The sequence below is a fragment of the Musca vetustissima genome, unplaced genomic scaffold, assembly GCF_032173495.1.
Source record: "Musca vetustissima isolate MV318-11 ecotype Yass unplaced genomic scaffold, APGP_CSIRO_Mvet_v1 utg23952, whole genome shotgun sequence".
In the NCBI taxonomy this organism is placed as follows: domain Eukaryota; kingdom Metazoa; phylum Arthropoda; class Insecta; order Diptera; family Muscidae; genus Musca; species Musca vetustissima.
In genome coordinates this window covers 133340-159407 of record NW_026879867.1, presented here as the reverse complement: position 1 = coordinate 159407, position 26068 = coordinate 133340, and the positions used below count along the sequence as shown (strand labels likewise).

General features: G+C 30.6%; 1 protein-coding gene across 1 annotated transcript in view; it reads right to left on the bottom strand.

Moving 5' to 3' along the window:
* The window catches only part of LOC133325032 (CDK5 and ABL1 enzyme substrate 1), a 58731-nt gene that overhangs the window by 8698 nt on the left and 23965 nt on the right, over positions 1–26068 (bottom strand). The window lies entirely within an intron of this gene.

The window sequence follows — 26068 nt, the reverse complement described above, 5'->3', positions numbered from 1 at the left end:
ATATTCGATTTAACACATGTATGAGAAAGAGATTTTCAAATGTTAATAATATCGACACGCACAGTGTTTTGAAAAAAATATTTTTCTATAGAAAAAAATCCGTCAGGCTTTTGGACCAGTTTTTATCAAACAAAATCGTCAGATCTTTAGGCCCATTAAAAAAATAACATAGAAGCCAAAATTTTTTTAATAGATAAAATATCGTCAGGCTATTAGGGCCATTTTTTTTATAAAATAATCGTCAGGTCCATTGGGACATTTTTTTCTATAAAAAAATCGTAAGGCCTTTAAGACCTTTTTTTCTTAGATAATATATAAGATATCCTCAGGCTAGGGCAATTTTTTTCTATAAAATAATGGTCAGGTCCATTGGGACATTTTTTCTATAAAAAAGACCATTTAGGACTATTTTTTCCAATAGAAAAAAATCCACGCCAGTTGATAGGCCATGACAATATTTTTTTTAAAAAAAATCCACGCCTATTGGAAAAATAGTCTTAAAAAATCCTCGCCTGTTGATAGGCCATGATTTTTTCGGTAAATATTTTTCTATAGAAAAAATTCCGTCAGGCTTTTGGACCAATTCTTGTCCAACAAAATCGTCAGATCTTTAGGCCCATTAAAAAAAAAAAAAACATAGAAGCCAATTTTTTTAATAAATAAAAATATCCTCAGGCTACTAGAGCCATTTTTTTCTATAAAATAATCGTCAGGTCCATTGGGACATTTTTTCTAAAAAAAATCGTCAGGCCTTTAAGACCATTTTTTCCTGTAGAAAAAAATCCATGCCAGTTGATAGGCCATGACAAACATATTTTTAAAAAATCCACGCCTGTTGAAAAAATAGTCTTAAAAAATCCTCGCCTGTTGATAGGCCATGAAAAAACGCCTATATGTAGGTATAGAAAAAATATTTTTAAATTTTTATTTTTATTATTTAAAAAATCCAAAGCCTATATGTAGGCCTTGAAAAAATATTTTTAAAAAATCCAAAAAATATTTTTCAAGAACTTGTTTTTAATAATCCATAGCGAAAAATGACAATGACGTTTTGTAAAGATTTACATGAAAAAGAACCAATTCACCTCATTAATGCCTTACTTCAGTGCTCAGGACATGCCCATAATTCTCATTTGGTTTATAACTTTGAAAAAAATTTCAAGAAATTTTCAAATTTTCAAGAACTTTCTATCATTCTGAAAGCTTCTTCGATCTATAGCGAACAAAATGCCAAGGAAACTATAAAAGATTCTGACCTTAAAATTTAAAAGAACAAATTCGTCACACAAATGCCTTACGTATATGAATTCAGTGTTCATAGATAGATGTTCATAATTCTCATTTACTTGAAAAATTTTTAAGGACTTTATGTAGGGCTTGAAAAAATATTAAAAAAAATCCCCACCTTTTGATATGCCTTGAAAAAATATTAAAAAAAATCCCCACCTGCTGATATGCCCTGAAAAAAAGTTTTAATCAAATCCTTGCCTATTGGACGGCCATTACATATTTTTTATAAATCTGCCTTCATTTTTTCTATTGGAAAATATAAACAAAATATCTTTGAATCATCGCAATGCGGCACGTGTTCAAGTTTTCGATCATATCTGGTTTGTCCCTGCTCGTATCGCAAACAAAAAACAAGTAAATAAATAAATAACTGATGAAAAAATTAATCAAAATTCAAGTATTTTTAAAAAATATAAATAACAAAAATGAGCACAAAAAATATCAGTTAATAAAAACAAATAAAGAAATTCAAGTAAGACAAGATAATGACTTCGCAAAACAGCATTATGACAAAATCGAGTACAACTCAGCGTTATTGCGGAGAAAGTGATTAAATACAGATTTTATCGATGTTAAAAAGTTGTTGAGGATGGAATGGAAATTTCTTGAACTGATTTTTATCGCAAATAAAAAAAATTTGGAAAAAATTAATATTTGAAAAATTGTCAAGTAAATGAGAATTATGAGCACATATCTAAGGTCAGATTCTTTTATAGTTTCCTTGACAATTTGAAGAAGCTCTCAGAATGTTAGCAATTCAAGAACTAGCTATCATTCTGAGTGCTTAAGAGCTTAAATGTTTTAAATATTATCAACCAAATGAGAATTTTTAGCATATAATATAAACACTGAAGTCTAATCCGTAAGGCATTTTTGTGACGAATTTGTTTTTTAGTTTAAGGTCAGATTTTTACACAATATCTTGACATATGTTCGCTATAGATTTAGGAAGTTCTCAGAATGAGAAAAAGTTCTTGAAGGTTTAATATTTTAAGGCTGTTAACTAAATGCGAATTATGAGCATATCCTATGAACACTGAAGTCATACCCGTAAAGCATGTTGGTAGCGAATTTGTTCCTTTTAGTTTGAATGCCCATATTTTAAAAAAATCCTTTTTTTGTTTTAGATTAAAAAGACTCTCAGAAAGATAACAAGTTCTTGAAAATTAAATATTTTGAAGGTCATCAACCAAATGAGAATTATAAGCATGTCTTATGAACACTGAAGTCAAATACCCAAGCCATTTATATGGCGAATTTGTTATTTTCAATTTAAATCACAGATTTATACAAAATGTCTTTGGCAATTTTTTCGCTATAGATTCAAGAGGCTCTCAGCAATGCTAGCAAGTATCCTCTTTTGCAACAGTAATTAAGAAAATTACAATTCGCTTCGAAGTGGTTGCTACTTGAGTAGCGAAAAACAAAATTACAGATGAAATGAATTTCATGAACAGAAACCACTACTAAGTAATGAGGAAAATAATAGGGAGAAAAGGGGATGAATACAGGAAAAACATTCACAGCTTCCCAAACCTGGCGAACTTGAAAACTCTCAACAAAGTTGTGTGCGATGTGTGGGAGGAGGACATTGAAAGGCCATATTAATAATTACAAATGAAATGAGTTAATGAGCTTTTCTTTGTGGTGGCTGCGGACAGGAGGAGATGGAGGTAAAGCTGCATTGTGAAATACAAAATTTTCACAAACATAGACATAAGTTAATGAGCAAGGATTAGGAGCCCAGAACAAATTAGTAGCAAAGGACATGGACACTCACACATACACACAATGAAATATATAGACATACAGATGTTTTCTCATTAGAAATGATTTGCGGTAATTAAACACGCACAACAAATGTAATTAAATTTTATTAGCAGGCACCCGAATAGACACACCCACATACATACAAGGACATAGCAGGACCAATAAAAATCCTTAGCAATTAAAACATTCATTTAAGTAATTAATTAAATAATAAATAGTTGTGGTATCTCAAACAAAAATCCTAGCTAGCTAGTTAATGAGTAAGGAATAGGCGCTCAGAAGAAATAGAATAGTAGTCGGATGGAAATTTCCGAAAAATTTTCTATGGCAACATTTTTAATTAGCTGATGGAAAACTTTTTGGGAGATGAAACAAAAAACGGAACAACGGAATGAAAGCAATGCTCCAAATGAGGTAGACAAATGAGTACACTCGAGGAAAAATGTTGGACAAAAAGGAAATTATTTCTAAAACAAAAAAATCCAGAGACTCTCACACAGTTTATTAGAAAGGAAAAAAATCACAGGACAGAACAAAGGACTAGAGGCCTGACGAATTTGTTTCTGTAGCAAAAAATTGGCCCAAAGGGCCTGACGATTTTTTTTTCTATAGCAAAAAATTGGCCCAAAGGACCTCACCAATTTTTTTCCATAGCAAAAAATTGGCACAAGGGGCCTGACGAATTTTTTCTTTAGCAAAAAATTGGCCCAATGGGCCTGACGAGTTTTTTTCTTTAGCAAAAAATTGGCCCAAGGGGACTGACGAATTTTTTCTTTAGCAAAAAATTGGCCCAAAGGGCCTGACGAATTTTTTTCTATAGAAAAAACTTTGCCTAGAGAACTGACGAATTTTTTTCTATAAAAAATGACCCAAGAGGACTGACAAATTTTTTTTCTATAAAAAATGGCCCAAGAGGACTGACAAATTTCTTTCTATAAAAAAATGGCCCAAGAGGACTGACAATTTTTTTTCTATAAAAAAAATGGCCCAGAGGCCTGACAATTTTTTTTATATAAATAAATGGCCTAAGGGGCCTGTTTCCAAAGAAAAAAAATGACCCAGGAGGCCTGAGGTCTGTAGCAAAAAAATTGGGCCCAATGGGCCTGATGAATTTTTTTCTATAACAAAAAATTGCGCCCAATGGGCCTGTCGAATTTTGTTCTATAGCAAAAATGTTTTTCCATAGCAAAAATTGGCAAGAAGACTAAAGAATTTTTCTATATCAAAAAATTGTCCCAAGAGGCATCAACATTTTTTTCTATAGAAAAAATTGGCATGGTCTCAAAGAAAATACAATATTTTTTCGCTGACCTATTTTTTATAGAAAAAAATTCCCCAGCCTTCTGAATTGACATCCCTGCTCTTCCAGCGTTAACTAGAAATATTTATTGCGCCTTTCATCCCTTAACGAGGGCAATGTGGCAAAGTTGATTTTGCCACAGCTAATTAATTAGACATTACCACACAACGTTGGGCGCCATTTTTTTTGTTGTTTTGCTATGAATCTCCAGCGAAGTAATTAAAAATGTAACGGCATCGAGTTGCGACATTCTCCCCATAGGGGACATAACTTTGACACTCTTAATGAGTAAGGAATAGGTACGCAGAAAAAACCAACAGCATCCTTTGAAGGATATGCACATAAAAAATTCGAAGTCCTTCTGGAAGTTGAAAGCTATCTCTTCCACTACAACTATTAGTTTGGCAATTAAAACTTTGAAGATGTCATCTCATTAATTTATTTGGCCGGTGCATAATGGGCATAACTAAATGTCAGACTTAATGAAAAAAGGACTGGGAGATAGCAGGAGAAATAGGAAAATATTTCTCCACAATGAGGAAATGTTCTTCAGAACCAAAGAAGAAAAAAATCTGTCTAATTAAAATTGTTTGCCGCTGGAAGTGGTGGTCGGATAATGAAGTTGTGCGGTTAATGAGCTCTCATTATTATTTTAAATGACACTTGGCTAATTAATAAACGTCAAAGTTAATGAAAAAATTACCAGGCTAAAAGGAAGAGTAGAAAGGTGACTCTCTATGGATTGGTTCATATAAGGAACATATTTCCCATTTATATGAGTGCGGAACGGCATTAGGCCAAAAACAAACAAAAAATACAATTAAACATACTTAACTTGGCTAATTAATATTCCGTAACCACTACCCATCCATTCAGCCATCAATCATTCATTCACTAATCATAGGGCTTTCTTTATGGATAGTTGTTCGTATGTAATTAATAAAAAGTATATAAAAATGTCAAAGTTAATGAGGCAAAATACCAGGCTAGCAGAAATGGTGAAGAAGAAATTTTGAAGAGAAGAAAAAATGGGAGGGTATTTGATTATGAAAAATAACCCAAGAGGTCTATAGACCTGACGAATTTATTTCTATAAAAAAATCTGGTCTAGGGACCTGACGATTTTTTTCTATATATTTTTTACTGTCAATTTTTTTATAGAAAAAATGTCCCAGAGCACCTGACGATTTTTTTCTATAGAAAAAAAAAATGGCCCAGAGCGCCTAACGAATTTTTTTTCCATAGAAAAAATGGCCCATAGGGCCGGACAAATTTTTTCCTATAGAAAAAACTTGGCCCAGAGGGCCTGAAAATTTTTTTTCTATAGAAAAAATGGCCCAGGAGGCCAGGCGAATTATTTCTGTCGAAAAAATGGCCCAGAGGGCCGGACTGACGATTTTTTTCTATAGGAAAAAAATTGGCCTAGAGACCTAACGATTTTTTTCAATAGAAAAAACTTGGCCTAGGGCCTCTTTTTCTATTATTTTAGAATTGAATAGGCTTCCAGAAATTTAGTTTCCCTCCTAACATTTCCCTTGTACATTAATGTAGATAATTTTCCGATTTTTTTTATTTTATGTATTTTTTTTTTATTTCCTATTTCTCTGACACTTGATACATGTAAACAATGTTGTTGTAAAGATCTTTGTTTACACAACAGTTACATTTTATGTGACGACGTCCAACCCCTTGTTTGGTCGAATAATACTCTGTGCTCGCTGCTTATCATGAGCCTCTCTGCCTACGATGGCAGGGTTGGGCACTGTGCCGCAGCGTTTAATGATTGTCAATAACATCAACATTTTTATGTTTGGTAATAAATTTCTCCGGCCTAATGGAACGCCATTAATTTTGCCTGCCTGATGGCGGCCATCAAGGCAATAAAAATGTCAAAAAATTAATGGGAAAATACTAGGCGAACAGAAATTCTGAAATGTGGATCTTTAGAAAAAAATATTCTGTAGAGTAGGCAAAACACTTGAGTTCCATTGAAAGAAAGAAATGAAATGATTGTTTACCTCTTTAAGTTAGAAAATTTATGGTTTGTTTACATTTGGCGCCCAATGTGTGTAACAAATAATTAATAGTGTGTTCAACATGTCGTGTACCACCCTAATTAATATTCTGGAGAGGCAATTAGTGTCAACGAATAATTGCCAAAATACTAGGCAAGCAGAAAATGGAAAGAAATTGGTACTTCGAAATACTTTTTCCGTTACAAAATTTATGATGTTTACATTTGGCGCCCAACGTGTTACATTAATTAATTATGTGTGCAGTAAACTATCCTCATTTGATATAAAATGTTATTGAAATAAATTATTTATTGTTCTTTAAATTATTTAGCCCTTTGGGTAATTAATGACCAAAATATTAGGCGTACAGAAACTGGGAAGAGCTGGGACCTTCACAAATATTTGACGAACAATATTTGTTCATCAATTTTAACTCTTTCAGTTAGATAATTTATTATATGTTTACATTTGGCGCCCAACATGTAACTGTAATTAATTAGGTGTTAAATTTGGAGTACCCTCATTAATATCCCGGAAGGCAATTAGTGTCAATGCTTAATGACCAAAATAACAGGGCCGCAGAAATTGAAGAAGGAAAGTTCTTCAATAAATTTTTATAGAAATGTCCGCTTTCCTTACGGAGATTTTTGTGATATGTTTACATTTGGCGCCCAACGTGTCACTTCATAAAATAATGCTGTCAAAATAATGTATTGTTCTTCAATTTTTGTGTACCTTAATTAATATCCCTCAGGGCTTTAAATGTCACGAATTAATTGACAAAATACCAGGATGGGTCTTTCAAAAATATGTGTCGAACAATTTATGTTTATCAAATTAACCCCTTCAGTCAGACAATATATTATCTGTTTACATTTGGCGCCCAAAGTGTAATTGTAATTAATTAGGTGGCAAAATTGGAGTACCCTTATTAATATACCGAAAGCAATTAATGTCAAAGCTTAATGGCCAAAATATCAGGGCAACATAATATGAGGCAAGAAAGTTCTTCAAAAAATTTTTTCTTCTGATATTTTTTTTTTTTTACGTTTGGCGCCCAACGTGTCACATTACATATAAAATAGTCTACCCTAATTAACATCCCGCAAGCCAAATTAATATTCACGGATCATTTATTGCCAAAATACTAATTAATTAGGTGTCAAACTCGGAATAATCTCATTAATATCCCTCAAGGTAATTAATGTCAAAGCTTAATGGCCAAAATAACAGGGCCACAGAAATTGAGAGAGTAAAGTTCTTTAAGAGTTTACACTTGGCGCCCAACGTGTAATTTAATTATGTTTTGAAAATATAGTACCCTCAATCATATCCCACAAGGCAATTGATACCAAAACATAATTGGAAAAATACCAGGGCCACAGAAGGACCTTCGAACAATTTTTTTTTTTTTTTTTTTTGAAGCAGTAACATTAATCTCGTTTTTTATTTTTGAAATTAAGTATTTATTTAAACTGGCGCCCAACGTATAATTGTAATTAATTAGATGCCGAAGTATCTATTAACATACCAAAAGGCAATTAATGTCACAAATTATTGGCCAAAATACAAGGCAAGCGGAACCCAAACACCGTTTTTATAGAAAATTTAAATTCTTCATTTTCCGACTTTATTTCGGAGAATTTATTATTTGTTTACATTTGGCGTCCAACGTGTAACATTAATCAATTATGTATTAAAATTTGAGGACCCTTATTAATATCCCGGAAAGCAATAAATGTCAAACCCTAATGGCCAAAAATACCAGGGTTACAGAAAATGGTGTAGGAAGTCTCCCAAAAAACAGTTCCTTAAAAGAAAAAAAAATTACTCTACCTCTTTTAATGCTAAAAATTTATTATTTATTTAAATTGGCGCCCAAGGGATGCAATAAATTAATTTTCGTAAAAGCCGGATCCTCATTAATATTCTATGAAAAACAATTAATGTCAAACCCTAATGGCCTAAAATACCAGGGCGACAGAAAATGGGGAAGAATGTCTTTCAAAAAAAATTCTTTCAAAGAAAAACTACTCTGTTTTATTTAAAAATTTTTATTATTTATATAAATTGTCGCCCAAGACGTACTATAAATTAATTTCCCGAAAAGTCAGACCCTCATTAATATTCTATGATGCAATTAATGTCAAAAGTTAATTAGCAAAATACCAGGCTGGCAGAAATGGCGAGGAGGAGATGTTCGTAGACTACAAAATTTCTTATCTGTTTACATTGGCCTTCAATTGGGGAAGCAATTAATTATGTTTGGATTATCATGTACCCTCATTAATATTCTCGTCTGGAAGAAAGCAATTAATGTCAAAAAGTTAATTGGAAAAATACCAGGCGAACAGGAATACCGAGGAAGGCCTGAGAAATATTTGTTCAAGATGTTCTTTAAGTTAAATTTTTGGTAATATTTTTTTCGTACCCATTTTATGGCTGAATCCTTTTTATTTTTCATTTAATGACCCTCCTTAATGCCTTCGACATTTGCCCATGAAATATGCAAATGATGCTGAAAATTACCAGGTGTCAAGAAACAGTGGGCAAGTAGACGAGCCCCTAAACAAATCACCAATCCTTTAGGTTTTTTCTTCAACGGAAATTGTTGGCAAATATTTTGTCATGTTGGACCCTGTAGGGATTTCAGAATACAATAAAAATGTCAGAATTAATGGCTTAAATACCAGGTATGCAGAAATTAAGGAAAATAGAAAGCAAACCTCTCAAAAAAGCGGCAATAATTTTTATACGCTTCTAAAGCACTCGTATAAGGTTTTATTACACTGTTCGAAAGTCCATAAAATTTTTAGTAGATAATTAAAACTTTAAAAGTGGTCGAAGTGCTTGTTTAATGGTTGGGATAATAAAAATAACACTTGGCTTAATGAGAAAATAACAGGAGGGCAGATTCAAAGAGGACGTTATTTAACAACGAAAAAAATGGAAACACATTGGGATTACAAAGGAAAAATAAACCAAAAGGCCTGGAAATTTTCCCTATCGAAGTCAAGAGGTCTGATGAATATTTTTCTATAAAAAAAATTTAGCCCAAGATGCCTGACGAATATTTTTTATAGGGAATAGGAATCAAGCAGTCTGACAATGGGTGCAGTTGGTCAGAACTCAGGACTTAAGACGTAACGAATATTTTCCTATAGAAAAAAGTCTAAAGACGTATAGATTTTTTTGTTGTAGTTCAAAAAATTGGCCCAAGGAGCCTATTTTTTTAAGATTTTAGATAAGAATATCCAATGATGATTTTTTCTAAAGAAGAAATTTGACCCAATTTTTCCGACGATTTTTTTTCTATACGAAAAAAATTGATTCCAAGTGGCCCGATGATTTTTTGTCTATATAACAAAATTAACCCAAGGGTTTTCTAGTGAAGAATATTGAACCAAGGGTGTTGCCATTTTTTCTGTAGAAGAAAATTGTCCCAAGGGTTCTGAAGATTATTTTTCTATACGAAAAAAAAATTGAACCATTTTTTCTAAAAATTTACCCCAGTGTCCTGACGAATTTTTTAATAGAAAAATAAGTTGTTATGTCTGAAGTAGGGGGAATCTTTTTTTCTCAGATCCCAACCAAAGCAGAGTGGCACAAAATTAGTCACCATATTAATTGGATTACGTTCTCCTGTCAACGATTTACCACAATTCTACAAGTTTTCCCATTTTTTTCCTGTTGACAAAGAAAACCACCCTGGCGTTTTTCTGGTTATCCACAAGTTCTTCACTTTCCCCCATCCCTCAACTTTATTCCCTCAACACCAACTTAAATGTTTAACATTTTGCATTATTTTTTGTTGGGTTTTATGCTTGCCTATAGGCCGTAAGTATACATTTCCCCAGTCATTTCTCCACCTCTCCTCTTCCGAAGCAAGTTGACTTTTGTTTTCCTTAATGAGCTGCTAATGTTTTTTCAGCATAATTAATTTAACCTCGACCTAGTACTAATTAACTGAAGGTAATATATTGGGAGCCCAGCATTTGTTGTAGAGCAGCAGCAGCAACTCTTCAAATCTAAACGGAAACAAAAAACTGAAAATCAGTTGGCGCCAGATTCAGCTGGTTTTTCATCATTGTTTCATTTCGTTTCGTTTAATTGTTTTGTTCATTTCTGGTTCAGCTGTTTATTTTTGGAAATCATTCCATTCATTCATGTGGTTTGCTCCAGTAATCAGCCGGAACACATTGACGGCGAGGCAGACATCAGAATAAGAGCTGCTAATGTTGGTATTTGTCTTTGTTTTATTGTCAGTATGACGACGCTTCGTCATTGACGATAAGGTTTCTGTTGTGGAGTTGCTTTTTTGCAAATAAAAAAAGGAAGTGCAGGTCGGATTTTTTGACAGGAAAAAATAGCCCTAGTGGCCTGACGAATTTTTTTCTATAGCAAAAAATGTCCCTAGGGACCTGACGAATTTTCTTCAATAGGAAAAATATAAAAAAAAATTACCCTAGGGGGGCCTGACGAATTTTTTTCTATAGAAAAAAATTGCCCAAGAGGCCTAACGAATTTTTTTCTATAGAAAAAAATGGCCCAAGAGGCCTGACGAATTTTTTTCTATAGAAAAAATTACCCCCTAGGGTAATTTTTTTTATATTTTTCCTATTGAAGAAAATTCGTCAGGTCCCTAGGGACATTTTTTGCTATAGAAAAAAATTCGTCAGGCCACTAGGGCTATTTTTTCCTGTCAAAAAATCCGACCTGCACTTCCTTTTTTTATTTGCAAAAAAGCAACTCCACAACAGAAACCCTGTCGTCAATGACGAAGCGTCGTCATACTGAAATATAGAAAAAAATGGCCCTATGGGCCTGTTGATTTTTTTTCTATAGAAAAAAATGGCCCTATAGGCCTTTTGAATATTTTTCTATAGAAAAAAATGGCCCTATGGGCCTGTTGAATATTTTTCTATAGAAAAAATTGCCCTATAGGCCAGTTGAATTTTTTTCTATAGAAAAAAAATGGCCCTATAGGCCTGTTGAATTTTTTTCTATAGAAAAAAATGACCCTATGGGCCTGTTGAATTTTTTTCTATAGAAAAAAATGGCCCAGAGCGCCTGATGAATTTTTTCTATAGAAAAAAAATGGCCCTATGGGCCTGACGAAAAAGAAAAAATGGGTCCAGGATCCTGACTATTTCCCTAGTTTCCATTTCAAGGCCTCCAAGTAACTATTTTTGTTAAGTAATTCTGCCCTGCTCTATGTGAATATTCTATTACCCCTAGCCTACCAGGCTACCAGCAAAAATAGCAAGTTAATTTCCTCGCCCATAAAAAATCTCTCCTTCATAAAATCCCCTACCCCTCCTTCCCCCTTTGAAAATGTTGCTTACAATTATAAAAATTGTATAGCTAATTAAATATTTACGCATATAAATATTTAAATACCTTTGACATACACACAAACACAGACAAAATACCCTGCTTTCCCCCCTCTCACTCTCTCCCTATGATTCTCTACATGACTTTAAATTGTATGCTCTTTAAGACATAATTAATTGCATTTATATGGTTTTGTCTAACACGTGCCTCTCTGCTCTCCTCGATGCCGTTCAGCAGCGGCAGCTCATTAACTTGTAGTCATTAATTATGGTCGCTCATTATGTTGAGCGGGGTGGGTATGGGAATTACGTGAAAAAAATAATATTTTTTTAAAAATTATTAAAAAATATTAAATTCACAATTTTTTATCGAAATGCCTTTTGTCCCAGAAAATTTTTATTTTAAAATTCCAAAAATTTCCCAAAATTGTTAGACCCTCCCTCCTTATCACCCACAATCACGGTATAAAACTCACTCAAGTCGTGTCTCTGGTTTTTTATAGTTTTTCCCTAATTAAATTTTCCATCACGTCTGGAATTTTTCAATAGTATTCCGCACTAAGCCAATGTTTGTCTGGCTGGCCGACAGACTGACTGCGTAGACGAACAAAAAATTCCACCCCCGAAAAAACACAACAAACCAACAACTGCAATGACTGAATGACGTTCGTCTGGTGCTGCTTCATGAAAACCACCTAAAGGAATTTCAGAGCAAGAATTTTAAAAAGATTTAAGTTTTTCATTAAATACTCCTCTTACTCCTTCCCCTCCTGTAGCTACCTCTCGGAAAGGTTTTATTTGTGGCTTTTGTTGTTGTTAGTTTTTTTATATACATATTCAGCTAATTACCGCTTGCTGCTAAAAACTGTGAGCCTGGTAGAAAACTCCAACTAATTAACGGTTTATTGTATTGCGAGGCTTCATTCAATCTATCCAAACCCTGGCCCTTACCCCGACCCCTCAGGTTTGGGCAGAAGATTTTATTTTTAATTGGTTTTCTTTTTAATTGCCTTGTCATCATCGTTCAGATGAAATAAAAAGTTAAGCACAGCCCAAACAACTCATCCTCAGGTTTTTTTTCTTTCTATAGGGAAACAATAAAGTGTCATTTTGTTGGTGTTGTTGCTGTTGTATTGAATAGGTCCGCTTGTTGTTGTAGAATTTTTGTTTTAAATTTTTAATTAGTCTTATGAAATTGTATTGAATGAATTAATATGAAATACAAAAACAACAAAAATATAAACACGTCTTTATGTTTTGTTGTCTTAAAATAGATCAGCAAGGAGGAGGAGGCGGAGAGTACAGTGGCTCACGGGTGAAAAAAAATATTCAAAATTATTTGTTAAACACATCCTAATAATAAAATCTAAATTGACAAATAAATAAAATTTTTCGAACGAAAAAAAATAAAAAAAATAATTTTATAAAAGTAACCGGTTACATGATTACTTTATATGAGTAATCGGTTACTAAAATTAAATAAATTGTCTTACATTTTGACAAAGGATGTATGAGAAAATGTTAGAAACTATTATTTTAACCCTTTTTATAAATCGGTTACTAAATTATGAAAAATATTGCAAAAAAATATTAAAACGTTTTTTTACAACCAAAATATGAGAAAACATTCAAGTAACTTATTTTTTCAATTAAGTAACCGGTTATTCGTTTGCTATATTTTTGAGTAATCGGTTACTAAATTGTGAAAAACACAAAAAAGTTATTATGCAAAAAATATATGAGGAAACAAAGTAAGTACATATATTTTTAAATGAAGTAACCGGTTACTTGGTTACTAAATTTTTGAGTAATCGGTTACTAAATTATGGAAAATATTGCACAAAAATATTAAAACGTTTTTTACAACCAAAATATGAGAAACAATTCAAGTAACTATATTTTAATTAAGTAACCGGTTATTCGGTTACTATATTTTTGAGTAATCGGTTACAAAATTGTGAAAAAACCGGTAATAATTACGAAAAAATTATTATGCAAAAAATATATGAGGGAAAAAAGTAAGCAAAAAATATATGGTTATTTGGGAATTTTTGAAATCGTTTGTTAAATTCTGCAAAAATATATTATTAACAAATTTGAATAATTTTTTGACAACGAAAGCATGAGATAATGCAAGAAACAATTACTTTTAATTGAGTAACCGGCTATTCGGTTACCATATTATTGAGTAATCGGTTCCAAATTTTGAAAATAAACATTGTTAAAAATATAAAAAAAAATTTACAACCAAAATATGTGAAAAAGTCCATGGAACTATTTTTTGATATCGAGTAACCGGTTATTTGGTTGCTATATACGGGTAATCGTTTCCTAAATTTTATTTGACTTGATAAACATTGTAGAGTGTAGAAATAATAAAAATTGGATATTCTACTAAAATCAAGAGAATTTCAATCAAATATTTTATAAAGTAACCGGTTACTTTTTATTCAATTAATCTTATTTAATATATTTATTTCAATATTTACACACTTATGGGCTGTGGAGATTATATATATTCAATAATCAATTAAATATTTTACATTTAAAGCAACTGTTGTATAAAGTAACCGGTTACTTTTTTTCAAATAATCTTATTTAAAAAATTTATTTCAATATTTATACATTTATGGGCTTTGGAGATGGCATATATATATATAATCTATTAACATTTTTCCATTTAAAACAACTGTTATATAAAGTAACCGGTTACTTGGTTTTTATTTTTATTATTTATAACATTTAATCTTATTTTTTTAATATAAACACCTTGATGAGTCTAGAGATGTCATATTTGCGTTATGCAAATCAGAGTTGATAATTTTTAAGGTAATTACTCTATAAAGTAACCGGTTACTTTTTAACAATAACACTTTAATTTTAATAATTACACCATAATTGATTGTAGAAATGTTATATTTATGATATGCATTCAAAACTCAATTCTTTTAAAGCAACTTTTGTATAAAGTAACCGGTTACTTTTTTACAATATTTTAATTTGATACTTTTTTCTAACTCTTTTTCAAATAAGATGATTATTCTGAGTTTTTTATTATAAGTTTTTTTCTCTAAAGCTGATAAAAATATTATAGAATAAAGCCGTAAAAATAAAAAACCCGGTTATTCGGTTCCATAACCGGTTATGTAAAAACCGGTTATTCGGTTTTTACTGTTACTGTTATTTTTTCTCTAAAGCTAATAAATAAATTATAGAAAAGAAATGTAAAAAATTAAAAAACCGGTTAACCGGTTCCATAACCGGTTACAAAAAACCGATTATTCGGTTTTTTATTATTTATTTTATTTTGCTTAATTCATTAAATTTCATTGACATATTATTTTTGTGTGCCACTAAATCCACCAGATGTCCACTCTAAAAAAATACGACTCATGTGACCTAAACCAATGTTGGGCTGAGTGGCCGGCTGATATGAGGAGAATTGATCATCATCATCAACTACTTATAAATGGGTAAATATATATTTATTAACTTGTGTATGTTTGCATATTATTGTTGTTGCATACATATGTAAATATATTTATAGTCATAAATAAATTTATTAATTCTCTTGTCTTGTTGATATAGCCCGATTGGAATAGATTATTTTGTTTGTCTATTGTTTCGTTTTTCGATTATTTTTTTTCTTCCTTCGTATTTTGTTATTAAGGTTTTTGTAAACTATAAAGCCAGCCCGTCCGATGATGATGAAAATTATGACGCAAATAATATTTGTTTTTTTTTTTCGTACAGATTGTTTGTATGTCGAGTCGAGGTGTTAAAAATTGTGTTAACAATATCACCTTGTATATAAAAATTTTGGCAGGGATTTCAGTTAAAAAAAAAAAACAAAATGAAAAATATAAAAAAAAAATAATTTTAAATTGGGTTCGCCAAAAAATCAAGATAGGCAATCTCTGATAATAGGTGTGAAGTGGGAAATAGTCAAGGGAATCAGATCCGTGTCCAAAGATTTTGGTAAAGAAATCCATCAAAACTGTCATAGGGTTTCAAGATAAGTCTGAGATTAGAATTAAAAAAAATAATTCTTTGAAAGATAGAGAAGAACTCTCTCTCTCTCTCTCTTCCCATTTTTCTCTGTCTCATGTCTCTCCAAGCATTCTGATTAAATCATCGCCAATATTATTTAACCATCGAAACTATAAATTTATCAATTCAAGCTCTATTGATTACTCAAAACGTTTATGGCATAGAAATAAAAAGTGGCCCAATTTCAGACTCGAATACCTCAGATGCCATAACCACTAGCAGCTAAGGTTTGCTGGCCTCAGAAGAAACACGTGACTCTATCCACCAGAACAAAATTGAATAGTGTCGTTACAACCAGCGTTTGTGTCAATAACAGAAAAATTAAAATAAATTGATTGTCAATAAAAAAACTGACAACAACAACAACAGCAACAACAAACAATTTATCAAAATAATAAATCTGATGATGACAACCATCAATTGAGAGAGAAAAGTATTTTTAGTCCATACAACAGACATGAAACCCTTTTGTAAATGGCAGGATGGTGATGATGACGTTGGGGACGGACATATAAACGTGTCCAGAAATAATTGAATAAATTTATAAAAAATTAAAAAAAAAATATTTACATAAAAAATTGATTTAAACAGGAAGTTAGAATAGTAGGAGAAGAAAAAAATGCTTTTATTATTTTTTTCACTTCCGTCATATTTTCTTTAACCATGGAGAGGGATTAAAAATTATTACAAACAGTCACAACAACAACAAGAGGTTAAATATTAGAAAATATGAATAATAATGTTTAGGAAAGGTGATAGTAAAAAATTTGTCTTCCGCATTTCATTTCAAAATTGTGGGTGGTTATTTAAAAATTTTATTTGAAAAAATAAAATAAAATATTTTTTATTAGGGAGACCTCCGGTTAGTTCGGAAAATTTATGACCTTCAAACCGGACTGGAATATGAAAAATTATTTAAGAAAAAATTTCTAAGGAAATTTAAAATTTTGTTTAATAAATTTTTTTATTCATTTTTATAAATTAAAAATTTTTAATTCTGTATAGAGACCGGTTATCCACCCCTTTAACATATGTTCGTACACTTTGAATAGTACAAAATGGTTTTAGGAAATTTTTGCAATAATTTTTAAGCAAAATAACCGATTATAAAAACCGGTTACTCGATTACCCGTAACCGGTTACTCGGGTTTTTAGAGAAAAATAATAATTATCGTCGCATTTATTGTTACTTTACTTTAAATTATTTTATTTAACCGCAAAACCCTCTTCCGGTGGACAATTTATGTGATAATATTAACCGGTTAGTCGACAAAATTTCCAAATTTGAGTTAATGTGGTATAAAATGGTTTTAGGAAATTTTTGGATTAATTTTTAAGCTAAAAAACCGGTTACTCGGTTACCCGTAACCGGCTATTCCGTTTTGTTGTGAAAAATAATAATTCACGTCGCATTTATTGTTACTATACTTATAATTATTTAAAGTAGCCGCAAAAATCTTATCCAGAGGACAATTTGTGTGACATTATTAACCGGTTACTCGAATACATTTCCAAATTTTAGTTAATATAGTATAAAATGGTTTTAGGAAATTTTTGGAAAAATTTTTAAGCAAAATAACCGGTTATAAAAACCGGTTACTCGGTTACCCGTAACCGGTTATTCCGCTTTTTTGTGAAAAATGTAGATAGTTTCCGTCGCATTTATTGTTACTACTTAAGATCATTTAAAGTAGTCGAAAAAATTTCATCCGTAGGATAATTTGTGTGACTTTTTTAACCGGTTACTCGACTAAATTTCCAAATTTTAGTTAATATGGTATAAAAATGGCTTCAGACATTTTTTGGAATAATTTTTAAGCAAAATAACCGGTTATAAAATCCGATTACTCGGTTACCCATAACCGGTTATTCGGTTTTATGAAAAAAAATCTGCAATTTTCTGATGCATTTATATCTTTTTTTTATAGATGACGTTCTCTAAAACTATTGAATAGAAATTGAGGTAAAAAGTAACCGATTACTCAGTTACCAAAATACGGTTACCGGTTACTAAAATGTGATTACTTGGCTTTTTATGTAATTTTTTGCATAATTTCATTTTTTTAGTAGCCATGAATCGTTTAGTCAACTTGATTGTTTATAAAAGTCGGTTACTTGGTTATTTTTATGTGGTTACTTAATTTTGTTTTTCGACAAACGATCAAATTTTGGATTGTTTTGAGGTTTAATTGGTATATTTAACCTATCTGACGTTCTCTAGAACTATTTGATATAAATTGAGGTAAAAAGTAACCGATTACTCAGTTGCCAAATTACCGGTTATCGGTTACCAAAATATGATTACTTGACTTGTTATGTAATTGTTTGCATTCATTCAACTTTTTTAGCAGATTTAAATCGTTTAGTAAATTTTATTGTTTATAAAAGTCGGTTACCTGGCTATTTTTATGTGGTTACTTAATTTTGTTTTTTGACAAACAATCAAATTTCGGATTGTTTTGAGGTTTAATTGTTATATTTAACCTATCTGACGTTCTCTACAACTATTTGATATAAATTGAGGTAAAAAGTAACCGATTACTCAGTTACAAAATACCGGTTATCGGTTACCAAAAATATGATTACTTGGCGTTTTAAGTATTTTTTTTACATTCTTTCAACTTTTTTTTAGCAACATTGAATCGTTTAGTAAATTTGATTGTTTATAGAAGTCGGTTACTTGGCTATTTTTGTGTGGTTACTTAATTTTGTTGTTCGATATACATCAAAATTTGGATTGTTTTGGCGTTTAATTGGTATTTAATTGGATATTTAACCTATCTGAAGGTCTTAACCAGTTCTGAGGCCTCTTAAAACCATAATTTGAAGCGGTTACTCGTTAAAAATTAATCGGTTACTTGTTCTATTTTAAGGAAATGAGTCTTTCTAGGTATTATTTTGCAAATTCAACCTATGTGGAGGTATTACCAGTTTCATAGGCCTCTTATATTCAAAATTTGAAGCGGTTACTCGTTCAAAAATAATGAAAAGTAATCGGTTACTCGCTAGTTTTTGGGTTGCTTTGTAGCTATATTGTTTATTCACCCTATGTGTTGGTATTAACAACTTTGTAGGCTTCTGAAATCAATAATTTGAAGCGGTTACTCGTTATAAAATCTTAAAAAGTAACCGGTTTCTTGGTTAATTTGATAGAAATTGGCTTTTCTGTTCATTATTTTGCAAATTCAACCAATGTCGAGCTATTAACTGCTTCTTAGACTTATTATATTCAAAATTTGAAGCGGTTACTCGTTCAAAAATATTGAAAAGTAACCGGTTACTTGGTTAATTTTTATGAAATCTGACTTTCTGTGTTTTATTTTGTTACTCTCTGTCCATATTTTTGTGAATAACGTAATCATATTTTGCTTCAGTGACATCACGTGATCAAAAGGGGTGGTGGTATGTGAAACCTGATTACATTGTCCGTTAGTGTTGTAAAACAAAATGCATTTACAATTTCAGGTGGTGATAAGTTATCTTTATTTGTTTTGTAAATGAAATATGACAAGACATTCGATGATGATGGGGGCATTCTATTCTAAGTGAATAGAAAAATAAACAGAATGCAAGACAATACCAGAAAAAAACAAACAAATAATGTCTCCAATAACAAGTCGAAAACATAGAAAAAGAGAATTATTGCTGGACTAAGCGGTTTCTAACTGAGGGGAATGGGAGGCGGTAAAGGAATTTCTGAACTAAAACTCCGAGGTCTTGTGGAGGCACAAATTATGCCTTCTCATATTTTTCTACACTTTCAAAATTTATTTTGCGTCGTAGAAATGAAGAATGAAAAGAAAAAAATTGCCGATTGGAATTTATTTTGGAGGAACCAAAAACAACAAAACAACAACACGAGGCCAAATTAATGGAATAACAACAAAAAACATAGTTTTTTCGGCTTAATTATGGTGAAAAGAAACTGCTTATTGTTAGTTTTTTTCGTACGGTCCCGCTGCTACGCATTAACTTATTGATCAAAACAAACCTCACACCACTTGGAAAAGGGGAGACCCTCTTCCGCACTTCTTAAGATATGAAGAAAACAACAATGGCATTTTAAAAATATTTTTCTCTGTTCGATCTTTGTCGCATTTTTCGTAAACAAGTATAGAGCTGCAAAAGGGAATCCAGAAAATGAATAGTTCGGAAGAAACAACAAAAATTTATACTTAAATATGCAAAAATGAAAAAAAAAAACTTAACAAAACACAACCGACCACTTAATTCCATGTAGTGTCGATAAACAAAAACAAGGCACTTAAGGTGTTTATCGGCAGTTTTTTTTTTTTTTTTTTTTGTAAAACAAAAAATAAAATACTATACTACCGATTGTTAGATTTCAGATGGAACATAAAAAAGAGGGTAATAAGGAATGAATGGTATTTCAAATGAAAAATAAAAACTAAATTTTAATTAAAAAAACATTAAAATCGGTTTACCCATTGTGAGGTTATTTGAAAAATTTTCCAATACCAACCTGCAAATATAAAAGAAAAAAATGTGTTATTATTTTCGGCATAAAAATATTTAACTTAAATTTAATTAAAATTATATTTAAACGATTTAAATACTTATAAACCCTATTTGTAGCCCAATCGAAACCGGTTACTCGGTTTTTATAGACATAATTTCGTTGAATTTTAAACCAAAATGATCCCAGGAATTTTTTAAAGCATTTTCTGGAAAAAAGTAACCGGTTATTCGGTTATCAAAAAACCGGTTACTCGGTTCTATTTTCTTAATTTGGGCTATTTTTATCTGTTATTACATTCTGTTATGTTTAAACAACTTTTTGGCTCATAATTCCAAAAATTCAGTTATGTATTCCTCATAAGAGGCGAATACTCGGCAAACCGAAACCGGTTACCAAGTGTTTATACTCAAAAAAATTATATATTTCAAATATAAATAATCACTAGATTTTTTAAAAGCGTTTTCTACGGTTACTCGGTTTAATTGTCCAAATTTGGTGAATTTTTAACCTATTATTACATTCTGTCGTGTTTCAAATATGTTTTGGCTAATAATTCCTATAATTCAATTATGTATTCCTTACAGGAGACGAATATTTGTCGAATCGAACCCGGTTACCAAGTGTTTATACAAAAAAAATACCCATATATTTCTAATATAAATAGTCACTAAATCTTTTAAAAAATATTTTCTAGACAAAAGTAATCGGTTATTCGGTTGTCGAAAACCCGTTTACTCGGTTTTATTTTCCAATGATTTTTTCAATGATGATTTTTTCAATCTGCTATTAAATTCTGTTTCGAAAACTTTTTGGATCATAATTTCTAAAATTCAATTATTTATTCCTCACAATAAGCAAATATTTGTCAAGCCGAACCCGGTTACCAAGTGTTTTTACACAAAAATGGCCATATATTTCAAAAAAATTTCAAATATAAATAATCACTAGTTCTTTTAAAAACGTTTTGTAGGCAAAAATAACCGGTTAATCGGTTATCCAAAACCGGTTACTCGGTTTTATTTTACAAAATTTTAATATTTTGAAGCTTGTTATCACATTCTACAATGATTCACAAATGTTTTGGTTCAGATTTTCTGTTTTTATGTTAATAATTTCCAATATTTGGTGGTTATTCGCCAAACCGATACCGATTACCAAGTGCTCATGCACAAAATTTCTTTTAATTTCAATTAAAAATAATCACAAGAGCTTTTTCAACGGTTTTCTAGACAAAAGTAACCGGTTATTCGGTTATCAAAAAACCGGTTACTCGGTTTTATTTTCCAAAGTGCTAACATTTTAAAGCTGGTTATCACCTTCTAAAACGATTCACAAATGTTTTAGTTCAGATTTTGTGTTCTAATGTTAATAATTCCCAATATTAGGCGGTTATTTGTCAAATCGAAACCGGTTACCAAGTGTTTATGCACAAAATTTTCCTAAATTTCAAATAGAAATGATCACAAGAGCTTTCCCAAACGTTTTGTAGACAAAAGTAACCGGTTATTCGGTTATCAAAAAACCGGTTACTCGGTTTTATTTTCCAAAATTTTAATATTTTGTATCTTGTTATTACATTCCATACTTTTTAAAATAGTTTTTGTTACAAAAGTTCTGTTTTTATATTAATAATTATCAATATTGAACGGTTATATATCAAACCGACACCGGTTACTCAGTGTTTATATGTAAAATTTTCCAAAAGTTCAAATAGAAATGATCACAATAGCGTTCTAAAGCGTTTTGGTGGCAAAAGTAAGCGGTTATCGGTTACTCGGTTCTATTATCAAAATTCAAAGAATTTGAACCTTCTTATTACATTCTTTAAGGTTCCACAAACTTTTTGACACAAATTTGCTGTAATTAATTTCATTATTTTTATAATACATGGTTATTTGTTAAACCCAAACCGGTTACTCGGTTTTTTTAACACAGAATTTTCCTAAATTTAAAATTTAAATGATCACAACAACTTTTCAAAGCGTTCTGATAAGAAAAGTAACCGGTTACACGGTAACCAAAAAACCGGTTACTCGGGTTTATTTCAAAAAATTGCACATTTCTAAAATTTTTATCACATTTTGTTCAATTATTTCTAACAAAAAAAATATACAAAGTAATCTTATTATTATTTTATTTTCCTTAGAATTAGAGATGATTATTCATCCCAATTATGTCATATAAAACTGTCTGCTAAAGCATGTCTAAAAAACAAACATTAGAATTTATTTCTAAAATATTTTGTTTATTATACAATAAAAAATATATATTATTATCATCATAATCACCTTTGTGACTTAAAGTCTTTGCACATTTATAAATCCTTTACGACATTACCTTGTGTTAAATAATTTTTTTATTTTTTTTACTCGGTTATCTTTCGCTTGTCGCTTATCTCTGTAGAAATGCAATCATAAATGAAAGCTTTTTGAAAAATACATACAACAGAACAGATAATATTAAAGTTTAAAATAAAGCCTTATATATAAAACATACATCATTTTGTTTGCATTATATATTTATAGATTACAATGAAATCCCTTGTATGCGTGCAGGAGATAAGAATCTCAAGTCAGAAACGAACGAATAAAGTAAACAAAGGAGAATTTCATATTAATCACAGATTTCATGTTGAAAAGGCCTGGATTAAGTAATATTAGGTTTTTTGGAGTCATTTCGGGGAATTTTTGTAACCGGTTACTCGGTTACCAAAAACCGGTTACCCGGTTTTTTCTGCGGAAATTAATTTTTTTAAAGAAATTATCTTTTCCACTAAAATTTGAAAATTTTCTAATATTTTTATAAGTTTTAGAAACGGTTTTTAACTGCAGGCTAGTCGATTTTTTCCAATGAAAAAGCTTAATTTTTAATAAATTTAACTTATTATACTGTAATTTGGATTTTTTCTAATATTTTAATTACGACTAGTAACGGATACTCGTTATTCAACAACCGGTTACCCGACTTTTTTCAATGGAAATTCCATATGTTTAACAAAATTAACATTTTACAATGTAATATTGTAAAAAGTTGAATGTTTTGGTTGCAATTAGATCCGGTTACTCGTTAATAAAAACCGGTTACTGGGATTTTTTCAATGAAAATGCATGCATTTTAACAGAATTAATTATAATTATAATGTTATACAGACATTTTGGAATGTTTTGACTAGACTTAAGAACGAGTACTCGGTTTCCAAGAACCGGTTATCCGCCTTTAATTAATGCAAAAGGTTTATTTTGAAAAAAATGACTATATTTTAATGTAATGCTGACATTTTTAAACGTTTCAGGAAGTATTTAAACCGGTTACTCGGTTTCCCAGAACCGGTTTCCCGACTTATTTCAATGATAATACTTTATTTTTAACAAAACCAATACATTTTAATGTAATGCAGACATTTGTATTGGTATGTGTTGGTATTGTTATGTATTTCAACCGGTTACTCGGTTTCCATGAACCGGTTATCCGCCTTTTTTCAATGAAAATTGTTTATTTTGAACAAAACTTATATATTTTGATGTAATGCTAACATTTTTAAACATTTTGGTATATATTTGAACCGGTTACTTTGTTTCCAAGAACCGGTTACTCGCCTTAGATCAATGCAAAATGGTTTATTTTGAACATAACTAATATCTTTTAATGTACTGCTGACAATTTTAAACGTTTTGGTAAATATTTGAACCGGTTACCGGTTACAAAACCGGATACCCGCCTTTTTTCAATGAAAATTCTTAATTTTTAGTAAAATTAATATATTATAATGTAATATTGTCCTTTTTGGAATTTTTCGGTAAATATTAACACCGATTACTCGGTTATCAAGAACCGGTTACCCACATTTTTCAATGAAAATGGTTTCTTTTTAACAAAACTAACATATTATAATGTAATAAAGAAATTGTACAACATTTTGGGTAATATCAGAACCGGTTACTCGGTTACCAAAAACCGGTTACTCAAGTTTTTTCTTTAGAAATGTATTATTTTTTAACAAAATTTAACAATTTAAGCCATTATACTAAAATTATTAATTGTTTTAGATACTATAAAAACCGGTTACTCGGTCATTTTCCTCAATTTAATTATTTTTCTTGTTATTTTTCTCGTTTATCTCAATCCCCATATTGCTAATAATCATAAATTGGATCTTTATTTTCGTTATTGAGTTAAAAAATCATAAAATAATTACTATTATTATAGATTCCGCAGAAGCATGATTGTATATGCTTGCGAAAGAGCTACAATAATAATTTACAATATTGTTAAATAAAATTAACAGCTATTGATTGATTATAAAAATAATAAAAAAAGAGGAAACATTTATTATCACCTCAGCTGGCCGTAAAATTGTGAAATGACCCTCAAAGAGCGATCAAAGCAAGAGTTTATGGTTTTCAGTAATCACGGTTATTGCAAAAATAATCAAAAAAGTGGATAGATAATCATTGAGGCTGATAAGGAGGAGTTCTTGGAAAGTAATCTTTATTTTAAAAATATTAAATTTAAAATACTAAATACTTAAAAAACGACAACCTATTTGTGCGCAGTAGAAAAATGTGAGAAGGCCTTGAAAGTCAAGGGTGTTCCGAAGAAATTTAAGTGAAAGTCAATGAAGGAGAAGGTTAGGATTGGAAGGAAGGATAGGATAGCAAAGCTATCAAGTATTTAGAAAACCAGAAGAGCCTATAGAAATATGTTTGATTCTCCACCAAAGACTTCTTGAAAGTTTTATTGCTGAAGAGCTTGCTAAAAATCTTGTAGATTTTAGAAGAGCCTAACAATATTCTGGACTCTTTATATATATTCCCAAAGATACTTTTAAAGTTTCAAATGCTGAAGGAGGACTTGCTTAAAATCTTGTGGATTTTTTGCATCATATAAGTTCTCTTCTTCAAAATTTTTCAAAATTAAATTCTTATTATTTTTATTTGATCCCCACTTGCTCCCAACATTGTAATTCGCCACACATAATAATTTCCCTCCGCACACACATATCATTTCTATATTAGTCCAATAGTGGGCAATTATCGCCCAGCTAAAAATAGCTTTATGTAATACAAGACCACCACTTCTATATTTGTTTTTTATTTTTTTTTTTCATTTTCTTTATTTTGTCATCGTCCATGTCAATAATATATACGTCAATTGTCAAATGTACTTGCCCAGATATTGATGAATTATAAAATGACAAAAAAACAAAAACATATTGTAAAAAAAGTGATAGAGATAGCTGGCCACTTTGCACGATAAGCAATACCTTGGGCAAATTGGTTTAAATCGGTTATAATTGGTTGGCAATTTTTTATAAAAAAATATAAAAACAAAAATCAGACAAAGAAGTTGTGGGCAAGTGCCTTAAAAAAAGTAGTAATAATTGAATGCCATACGTTTAAACAATAAACAAATAAATCAATTAACAATTGAGCTATAATTTATGCTAATTTTTTTCTGAATAGTTAGACGCCAGACACCTCCATGGGACTACAAATGGGTAATAAATAAAAATGGAAAATAATCAAAATAAACATTGTAAATTGTTGCCCAAATTTTAAAAATAGGGGGAAATATTGATAAAATAATAAAAATTAAAATAGAAAATCGAAATTGAATCTTTTTCCATTTACGGAGTTTAATTTGAACGAACAGTATCAGAATTATAAAACAATTATGAATATCAGACCCGGTGTCGTATAAGTGTTATTAATTACAAATCGTGGGAGCGTATGATTAGTATCATTCATAAGTTATGTATACTTCCTATGCAATGGCTTTGAATTGCATTCATATAGAAGATTCTCAAGATTATGTAAAAGATTAGCAGAAA